This window comes from Coffea arabica, chromosome 6e, assembly GCF_036785885.1.
Source record: "Coffea arabica cultivar ET-39 chromosome 6e, Coffea Arabica ET-39 HiFi, whole genome shotgun sequence".
NCBI classification, from domain to species: domain Eukaryota; kingdom Viridiplantae; phylum Streptophyta; class Magnoliopsida; order Gentianales; family Rubiaceae; genus Coffea; species Coffea arabica.
In genome coordinates this window covers 59,120,134-59,131,646 of record NC_092321.1, presented here as the reverse complement: position 1 = coordinate 59,131,646, position 11,513 = coordinate 59,120,134, and positions in this window count along the sequence as shown.

Genomic DNA, 11,513 nt, shown 5'->3' with positions numbered 1-11,513 from the left:
CTTGTTATTGATTGATCACAATAGCATGTTTATAGTTGTTATTGTTCAATGAGAATTGGTAGTAACAATGGAAACACATGAGTAGAGCTTAAGTTATATGTTCATGAAAATAGAGGTACACTTAAGTGGATTACTTAGCATTTCATGAAGAAAAATAGAGTAGAACTAGTATTTCACCATAAAAATAGGGAAAACTGAACTACTCTAGGCCATTTTATCATGAAAATGAGACTTGGTAAAATTGCAAATGAATCCTTGGTTAAACAAGAATAATAACAAGAGGTAAATCCGTTCATTTGTATTGTTTATGTCATAAGTGGAATCTACATCCCTAGATTCATTCTTGAGTGAAATTTCTCCATTTGCATTTAGCATTTGCTAAGTTAGATTTGTAGATCAGATTTGTAGTCAACAGCAATATAATTTCTCTGCTAAACTTCATTCATAAGTCTAAATAATAGAGAAAACAAGGACCTAGTAATTGGTTAATTTACTCCTTGTGGGATCGACCCGATACATACCCTACATTACAATTTTGGCCTGTATACTTGCAGTTTAACGGGTATAAAATCGGATTTAAACTTGTATTGATATAAAAATTCCGTCATTATCAATGATCATGTCAAATCAAAAAGGATTCATGCAAATTATGTCGGACGTGATTTAAGGATGATTTGGAGAACATTAGATCAACAAATGCAGTTTTTTTGGCCTTAAAACACAGCCTCAAAATGTAAGAATTTGTATTTTTATCTCCTTGATGAAGTTGGAGCAGAAAAAACAAAAAAAAAATACAGGGGAAGCAATACGCACCCTTAAAAAAATACAAGGGTGCGTATGCTGTAAACGATTTTGCAACTTGCGCAGCAAGTTGTTCTTCATTCCTATAGATTTTTTAGCTTATTTCCAACTATGAATTTTGAATGTAGCTGCCCAAGAAATCCTAGAAAATTGTGAATGAAGCTTTATGTCACTTCAAACAAGACTTTTTAGCTCTCTTAATATCTTTGTATTGTAAGAATCATAGAAGAGAGAGAGAGAGGAGCCTTAGAAAAAAGAACTTAGCTCATCTTTTTCTCTTTCCTACTTAGCTCATCTTTTTCTCTTATTAGGAAAGAAAATCTTGTAAAGAGGAATTTGGAGAAAATCTTCATTGTACAACTCATTTTGGGAAGAAATAGAAGAATCTTGGGAGCTTGTTCACCTTTTTGGCTAAACTTTTCTCATCTATCTTTTACTTGTGATTCAATATTAGTTCATGCAATGAATTTATGAGCTTTGTTGTTTTATTGCTTATTATGAGCTAAAACTTTTAGATCTAGGGAATAGATGAAACTTTTGGTTCCATCATGTGATTTGTTCTTATTACCTCTTATATTAGCTTGTCCATTTATGCATGTTTATTACTTGTTGTTGTTAGATCACCAATAGTAAGTTGTTAGTTATTGTTACTCAATGAAAATTGGTAATAATGAGGGAAGAAGATAAATGAAACTTAAGGAGTAGGTTCACGAGAGTAGAGGTACCCTTAAGTGGATTTTCTTACCATTTCATGAAGTAAAATGACTAGATTTAGTTCTTTATCTTGAGAATTGGAAAGACTAAGTTAGTTTAAGCTACCACGTCATGAGAATGAGTTTTAGTAATGTTGGAAATGAATCCGTAGTTAAACAAGAGGTAAAACTCATTCACTTGTATTTTTGGACCATAAGTAGAATCTACTACCTAAAACTTGAATATTTAGTGAATTTTCTCCAAATATTTCTCTTTATAAGTTGGTTACTTAAAAGGTAGTAAATAGTTTGGTTGCTTTTTCTTAATCTTTATTTGGTATTAGTCTAAATAATAAGGTAAGCTGAGGACCTAGTACTTGTATATTAGCTCCTCGTGGGACTGACTCGAATATACCCTAAATTACGAAGTTGACCTGTATACTTGCAATAAAACGGGTGTATTTTAGAATTAAACTTGCACACACATCTAAATCCCATCAATGAGAAAAATGAGATATGTGTTTTGTTGTTAAACCTGTTGACTCGAATACTTGATCGTAATACGTGGGTGCAAGAGTGCATATTCACCCCCCGTTTTCATGTTTGACAAACTTGAAAACAGGTCTAAAACACGAGTTGGGTCGCATTTTGACCTTGTTTTGCCCATAATGCATGAAGATACACTAAAACACAACCTGAAAACGTGGATAAGGCTGCGTATTTGGTCCTCGTTTTCAAATTCCTGCAACTTTATGCAGAAAATCTGCACTTCGTCGACTTTCACGCGCAAAACCCTCATTTTTCAAAATGCAATATAGATCACTCTATTGGCAAAATAATCAATTCACACATATTTAAAATGATCTAAACATGCATTCCAACCTAGTATAACACATAAAAACACAACAATTATTCAAATTGGGGAGTTGAGTTATTTGGTCTTTCTTGGTTTCATTTATCTCAAAAAGTGACTTTTGCTTTCTTTCTTGAACCCTTCAAAACAAACATAACAAACATACATTAAAACATATAACAAACATAAAAACACTCTTAAATGAATCAAATTAATACAAAACATTGGGTTGCCTCCCAATAAGTGCTTCTTTATAGTCATTGACTCGACTATTTCATCTCATTTTTCAAGGAAGATTTGCTAATGGATAATCCACCATTTTTGTTCGTTCCACCATTTTTGTTCATGATGGATCAATAAAAGGTGGTTTGATAGCAAAAACCACATTATCAAATGATATGAGAGATGGAAGAGCCTTACCTATTTCAAGTGTTTCAGAGACATTACTTTGTAGCTTGAGAATTGTCAAAAGGAACGTCCGCGTATCGTTCTTGGGTGATGATATCCTTAGAACTTACTTCTGCAAAACACTTATGAGGGGTTAAACATGAATCATTCATACTCATCTCTTGAGGTTCAACATTAGTTCCAAAGATACAATCATATGAAATGAACATTTCCTCATTGGAACACAAATTAGATTCATCAATCAAAATGCAATCCACTTTCACATACAACATTCCCACAATTCATAATAGGGTCGATTTGCATATGATTACAACATTCCCACAATTCCCACAATTAACTTTACACAAATCACATAATTGGTCTTGAATTCTATCTATGTGAGAAGCTAATTCTTCAAATGTATCCTCAAACTTATCAAAACAGTTGGAAGTCGTATTAGTTAGCTTTTCAATTGTTAACTCCCAAGACGAAGGTGTATTAGTAACCTTTCAATGGCTAACTCCTAAGATGCCGTTGATTCAAGTTGGAAAAATTCAGATTGGTAATCATAAAAATTCAGAGAATCATTATATCAACATTGATAAGTCCAACTGTAAGTATAAGAATTATCCCAATTAGGACTATATTGATCAAAACAAGGACTGAAATACTCAAATTCTTCATAAGAATTCACATTTTGTGCTTGCCTATATGTATGAATAGCATGTTAATCTCCACACAAGTCACAAATCACATGATTAGAATTAAAAACATTAACATTCCTCTTTCATCCAAACATATTTGTAATGATGTCCAATTGAATTTTTAATGTTATAAAATCAATTTTAGCTTTTAAGTTCCTCAAGTCATCTTCAAAAGACATGCCTTCGGACATCCTTTGATTACCTCCATAGTTGTAGTTTTAAAGTTTGTAGTCCATTGCCAAACTTCCTCCTTTTAAAATTTTATCCACTTTTGTTTACTATCCTCCTTATAATCTAAAAATGCTTTCAATCAATCTCAAAAGCAAGATTAGTCAAGAAGAATAACTTAAAAGACACGAACCAAAAATAAGATACTAAACACAAAACAAAACTCTCAACAAGATACTAAACACAACAAATAAGGCACTTGACACAACAAAAACAAGAAAATCAAGTAAAATATCTAAACTAATAAAGTTATCCTTAGCACTGATATTGAACCAAAATTTTCCCGACAGTGGAGCCAAAACCTTAACGAGATTCTACCATGCACCAAATTTTAAAAAAATATAAATATCTCCTTTTTCTGCATTTATATGGATCATTTATCGAGTATAGGGATATTAAGCATCGATTCCACATGAATGATTGTCAATTACCGATGATTTTCGAATTCCTTTATTATTTAGAGTTTCACAAATGCAAGAGATTAAATTTACACTCTGAACATGAAATAAAAGTAATAAAAATAATAATAGAAAACTCCTAAGACTATGAAATTCCTCATTACTCTTGCAAGTGCAATTACTGGTTTAATTGAATGTTATTAACTTGGCTATTTAGGGCGTAATTTCCTAATGTATATGAAACCTACTCGTGCAGTGAATCAACTATAGTTGTAGCTAAGTCATACCAACTGTCATGGTTATAAAATTAACTGCAAGATTATTTCTTTTATGAAATTATATGGAATAAGCCATGAAAGTCACAAAGGTACACCTCCACTCTTGTGAGTGAATTCCCTAAATTTAGCACTTTTTTTAGCTAGTGTCAAATTTCAATTCGTATTATAAACTTAACACCTTAAAATTATCACAATTAATGGCCATTTAATATCATCAATTAATATCATCAAATAATCAATTAAAATTTATTAACAATATATAGAAAGTTCATCATACCCTAGGTATAAAAACTAGTAAAACATGAAAGACATGAAAACAAGATCCAAACTTGTATTATAACCAAACATTAGAATCAATACAAGAAATAAAATGATAGAAAAATTGTTACCTGCGTCACATGAGTTCCAAACTCTCCATCTTCATCCTCAATTTCATCTATAGATGCTTAGTTACATATAAGACTTGGATGAAATAAAATATACTAATCTACTTTAACTAATGAACTAAAGAAATTCTAGTGAAAGACTACATTTTTTTGTAGTTTTTTTGGATTCCAAAGTTATGAAAATATGTTCTCAAGCCCCCTATTTATAGATGAATTCAAATTCGGAATGAGTTGTTAAACTTGATATAAATACTTCTTGAGATTCCCAAAATATTCTTCTACAAGTCTCCATGCTCTTCTTTACAGCTGTAGTCGAAATTCTTGTTGAAATTGAGTTGTAAAGATTTGTGAAAAATCAAAATAAGTGACTGTGCAAGTTACACATACGTTTATAGAATACACACCCTTAAGGTCACGTATTGCACCCGCGTATTGCCTACCCTGCAGGTTTGCACTTTTCTGATCAGTCTATATTTTACACTGATAGGGTGTTAATTGTTAGTTATTTTATTGTTAATTTCCCCTTTGTCCTTGCCAAATATTGCTTTAATTGTTAACATATACTTATATTTGGTATTTGGACCTATCTACAGGAGGTGGAACTAAAAAAGGCTAAAAAGGAGGGACCTTTTGGAGAAAATTCCTCCACGCGTGGGGGACTTCAAATAATCCACAAACCTGGCCCACATGGTGATACAGACGGATTGCATTTCCTTTTTTCTGATTAGGAGTGTCTTGAGTACTAGGAGTCCTAGGAGCAATCAAAGACGAAAAAGGAGGAAATTTGGCAGAGCCTCACTTTTTTGTACTTCTTCTTCTCAATTCGGTAGGGACCACGTAGGAGGGCATTAGTCATTGTTTAGATACAGTTTAGTTTTCTTTTTCTTCTCTTGTTCATGCGTGCCGACTGTTCGGCTTTATTCCCCACTGGAGAAACATCGTTCATTTCTTGATTATTTAGTGAAAAACATGATGCCTTGCGAATCAATTAAATTGCGTGGAAATTTTCTCATGAGGCATGGCTAAGCTTTTCACCTAGTCAAGGATCAACGCGACGGCGTAATCCCGAATATCTGTGAGATCTAATTAGTTTTCATGTGTTTCTAATTTGTTAATATTTGCACGTTTTCTATTTGAATTTCCATGGGATTGTTTTGTTAATTGGATGTCAAGAGCCCGATGTTCAATGTGACTTATTAATCTCCTGCCAAATTAGTCAATTAAATCCGTAATTGTTTAATCGATTAATATTAGTGGCAACTAGCGTTTTTACACACTAGGAAAACGTGCAATCCAATTTAAATAACCCCCGTAGCGTGTTATTGGTTGGGGTTAGGTTTTTCTAGTTCTTTATGCAATTGGGGAATTAATTCCTACGGTCGTACCTAGGAGTATTCTCTGGTTAGGGGTAATCAGTGGTCGTACCTTGGTTATCAATAAATTAAGGAAAAATTGATCGTCAGAACCCGTTGGCGACTATAACTAACCTATTAATAAATTAAATGAACCTCTTTTGCATCAATGATCGGATGAATGGATTGTGTCTGAATAGTTGTATCCTTGACTAGAATTTATCTATTCTTGATTTAATTTCTATCTACATTCGTGCTAGTTAATTATTCATTTTTAGTTAAATTGCTTAATTATTTTTAGTTTTACTCCGATAAAACCCCCCATTGTCAATTGGAACTTCAAAGAGACAAATATCCCCAGTCCCTGAGGAGACGACCCTACTTGCCACTGTCTACTTGTTAGTAAAGTTTGTCAGCTAATTAATTCTGGTATATCGGATTAAGCAAACTCTTCGGGAACATGGTGAATCAAGTAACCCATTGCACACCTAGAGTCCCTACTCCAGTACCTAAAATTGATTATTGACTGCTTTGGTGGTAGTTAGGTTTATTATTATTATTATTGCACAAGCTCGACAACCTGTCATACACCAAGTTCAACTGATATTTTCTCGATGATGGAGATTGAATTAACTCTTGCGCAAAACATGAAAGTTGCAACCCTTTGAGTTAGATTTTAGTGCATCAAGAATCATCTAATTTGAAGCTCTTTAGACTAAGAAATGACCAAAATATTCTTGACTGCTCAATCCCCTATTTTAACTTTCGGTAGCAAAAATGGTCATCTGTATTTTGACTTTTTGACCATGAAACTCATGAACTGGATTTTGATATTTAGTAAGAAATATAGAACTATTTCTTAGCTTCAAAATAGTTTAAGAATCACCTCAATCCAATACTTTAATCTCAAGATATAGCCAAAATATCAAAGTGTGTCAAAACTATCAAATATTTCTTCCTTTATACTTGATTGCATTTCATCTTTTGAACATTTTGCACTACATATTCTCTTAATATCACTTCAAATCATCAACAATCATCCAAATATCTTCTTAATTCACTCCATTTGATGATTCAATTATTAAAACTGATAGGGAGATAATTGTGCGCTTTATTCGTTGATGTTTGGTCTTGATTTTGTCCAATTATTGTGCAGAGTGATGGGTTTCTGCTCATATTTGATATTTGTGTTATTTTCAAGCGATTGGTATTAAAAGTAACAAAAAGAGTCAAAATTCCAGAAGACTAGTCATTCCAAAGCGTGCCTACGCCAGAGATTGTAAAGCTGCGTGAAAAAGACGGACCGCGCGACCCTACTCCCGGGAGGTTGCCGAAATTCTTGGGAGATGTGATTGTATCTGCGTGGGATCAGGAAACCTATTCAAAGGAGACCTTTTGGCAACAACTCAAGAAGGAAAAAATGAGGAAGGTACTAGATGGAAAACAAACTCTTGTTTTGGGAGAAAGAGAGGCGGCACCAAGAAACTTTAAATAGAAGACCGCAATAGACTAGGTTTTTTGTCTTTATCTTGGGACCTTTTATCTTGTTCACTTTTATCTACGTTTTTCCTTTTCTTTTGAATTCGGATACTTCATCACACTCTTTGGGGAGAATGGCCGCAGCAATAAATTCCAATATTTCGCGCATGGCTTTTTCCATGGAGATGAACTAAGCTTTCCTAGTCGAAGGTCAATTTGAGGACTCGGTTTCAAACATCTGTGAGATGAATTAATTTTATTTATTTCTTTTATTCATTGGTATTTGTACGTTTCTTGATTTAATTGCTTAAGTTTGTTATGTTATTTGAATGTCAAGGGCCCGATATTCGAATTAACTTAATGATCCAATGCCAAATTAATTGATTGAATCCGTAATTGTTCAATTGATTAACACCAGTGGCGACTAGCGTGATTAGTTTCATGTTAGGGAAACGTATGATCTAATTTAAACAAACCCTCGTAGCGTGTTTGTTGGTTAGGGTTGGGTTTTTCTAATTATTAATGCAATCGAGGAATTAAATCCTACGGTCGTATCTAGGGTTATTTTTTGGTTAGAGAAATAGTCAACGGTCGTACCTTGGCTATCGATAAAGTAAGGAAAAGTTGGTTATCAAAGCTTGTTGATGACTATAACCAATCTAGTAATGAGTAATTGAATTATCTTTGCATCGATGATCAGTTGAATGGACCGTATCTGAAAAGTTACACCTTTGGCTAGAGCCGTATTGGCTATTGATTAACTCCTGTTTAATTCTATTAGTAGTTTCATTAGTTAGTTAATTAATTATTTTATATTCTCCAAAAATCCCCCATACTTCGGACTCTGGAAGAAATAAATTATCCCCAATCCCTGTGGATTCGACCCTACTCACTGCTATATACAAAATTTTTTATTTTTCTTGAGTAGATATATATTATTGCACAGGCTCGACACCTATCAATTTTTAGCACCGTTGCCGGGGACTGGTGCCTGATTAATTTGTTTTTTTAATTCATCTTGCTTTCTTTTTTTTTTATTTTTCTCTTATTTTTTTTATATATAGTTTATGGCTGCTAACAGTCCGTATTTTGGTGATAGACTGAATTTTATTTCTAGAAGGGGTTATGAGACTCATACTTTTTCTAATGATCAATGGGTTGTTGCAAATTGTGGAACTTATTTTGCTTCAGATCATTCAACCGACATATGCCCTGCATTTCAAGATGACCTAAGTGCTTCAATCGATATTTTTGGAAATTTTTCACCTCAATATCAAAAGTGATATGACCTTTATTCAAACGGGTATGATCAAGGATGGTGGGATGATTCCAATTTTAATTATGAACAAAGGCCAATAGATTTTCAACAACTAGAGTCTCAAGAACCGTCATCCATGTCAGGTATGTCTCTTAAAGAAATAGTGAAATTAGTAACTGCTAACACAGATCAATTTCAACAGGAGACACAAAGGATGAAGATGAGATTGGCATCTACAATGAGCAAATTGATTCCTCCAGTTTATGAAGAATTGCCCTCACAGACTATTATCGATCATGATGAAAATGAGAGTGCAATTATCCTGACAAATGACATGGAACTGCAAGAGTCTCAAGAAGAAGAATCTAAAAATGCAGTTGAAAAGGGAATTGAAGTGCAAGAAATGGGACCTCAATATCAAATGGTTCAAGTGGATGAATCCAGTGAACAATCTCCAAATGCGGTGACATCTCCTCCATTCCTTAATCAATATTCTTCTGACTTTTATTCTTTAATTCCTGTTGGTGAGATTGACTTTATTATGCCAGACGATTTTGAGTTTCATGACAGGAATAAGTTAAGAGTCACGATGGCAAAATATCTCGAACCAATAAGTGCTCGTGATGGAGGAGTGAGTGAAGACTTAAGGTTATTACTTGGTTGTTTGGCACCATCTACAAATTCATGGAGGTCCGTACCTCGTGTGTTCAATGATTACTCTATTTACGAGGGTTATCAGGACTATACAGAGGATGAAGTATTGAAAAGAGCCAGAAGATTTTATCCTCCGTGAATAAACAGGGCAATGTCTAGCCAAAGACGTTAAGGAGAGGCGCTGCTTGGGAGGCAACCCAAGGACTAAATTCTTTGTTATTGTTATCTTTCATTTTTCTCTTTAATTCTATGTTTATTATTATTATTATTATTATTATTATGTCTCATTCCCAGTGCTTTATTGGTGTTAGGCAAAAGATTGTGGCTCTGAGGCATGCCTACGCTTTGCAGGGTTGCTCCAGAAAGCTATCGACAAACTGGTGAACAGAAGACTTTAGCTTCCAAGACGCGCCCACGCTTCACAGAAAATTTCATGGATGCTGTTACAAAGAATGGGCAGCCGACTTACGCTTCTTAAGTGTGGTAGCACCTATCAACCACAGACCACCGCCATTACTGTGCGATGCGACACAACCCACGGCCATCCGCCACATCATCCTCCTTCCCTATAGTGCTTTCATGCACTCGTTTGGCCTTCAGGGAAGCTCCGTTTCCTTTCTTTTTTATTTCTATTTTTCTTTGCTACATTGAGGACAATGTAGGCTTCAGGTGTGGGGGGAGTAGTTGAAAATTGCTAGAACTTGATGCTATGATGATGATTACAATTACTCTACAAGCATGAGCAACGATATTATGTGGTTAAATGTCTTGTCTTCTTAATAATGGCATTGAATGATGAATTTTACAAGACTTGGCAATTAATATCCATTTTGTGAGCTGTCGAGCTAATGAGCATTATATTGATAACTGCTTCATTTTCTTTTTTTTGAGTGATATCACACATGATTTGATTGTTCTAGAATTTGCTTTGTTATGTATATCAAGACCACATTCCTGAATTTGATGCATTAAAATGACAAGGGCACTTAGGTTAACCATTTTTTTCTTTTTGGCTTTCTAAAGACCAACCCTAAGCAAACCTCCCTTAGTTGACCATGGTTGAGTCTAGACCTTTTCTTTGTTTAATAACCCATTTGGTCACCTCTAAACCTTTTGTGTTCGACTCTCTTTGCTTCTACCCCATGTCAAAGGAATACCTTGATTTCAGTGCATGATTATTTAGAATTGGATTGAAAGAGGATGATTGAAGTGAGCAAGTGTGTCTATATCCCCATGTAGCTGGGCGTATGTGAAACAAAAAAAAAAGATGGGGAGAAGAAAATAAAAAGGGGGAAAGAGAAGAAAAGTAGCACACCTCAAATGAAAAAAAAAGAAAGAAGAGAAAACAAAAGAAAGAAAAAAAAAAGAGGTATGAAATGCTATTGTCAACATGTGTGCTGTTGAGATAATTGGGTGAAACCCCTGGTTGTGCTGGCACTTGCTAAGTTTTGGAAAAATATATGGGTATGCTTTGGAAAGATCATTGGAATGACGAAGAAAATTGAAATTCATGCAGTGGGTCAATGGTATTTTCTTTGACATAATTAGCCTAAATTACCTGTTTGATCCTACCCGAGCCTAAACCCCATTACGACCCGCATCAAGACCCTTTGATTTTTGTGTTAAATTTGGTTTCAGTGGTGGCGATGTGATATATTAGCAAGCATATGGTAACATCATTTTCTTATGTGGTGAGAGTGACCCCTTGTGTTTCATGTCAATACGGTGAGTAGTCATATACCATCCTATAAGAGAGTGTTAAGTCTTGCAATTTCTGAATTCGATAACATTTTTAGGAAGATAAAACACTAGCACTCGCATGTTGGACTGCTGCAGGTGTGTAGCTGTAATTATATCTCTGAGGTTTGAGATGCTTGAGGACAAGCATTGTCTTGGTGTGAGGGGATTTGATAGGGAGATAATTGTGCGCTTTATTCGTTGATGTTTGGTCTTGATTTTGTTCAATTATTGTACAGAGTGATGGGTTTCTGCTCATATTTGATATTTGTGTTATTTTCAGGCGATTGGTATTAAAAGTAACAA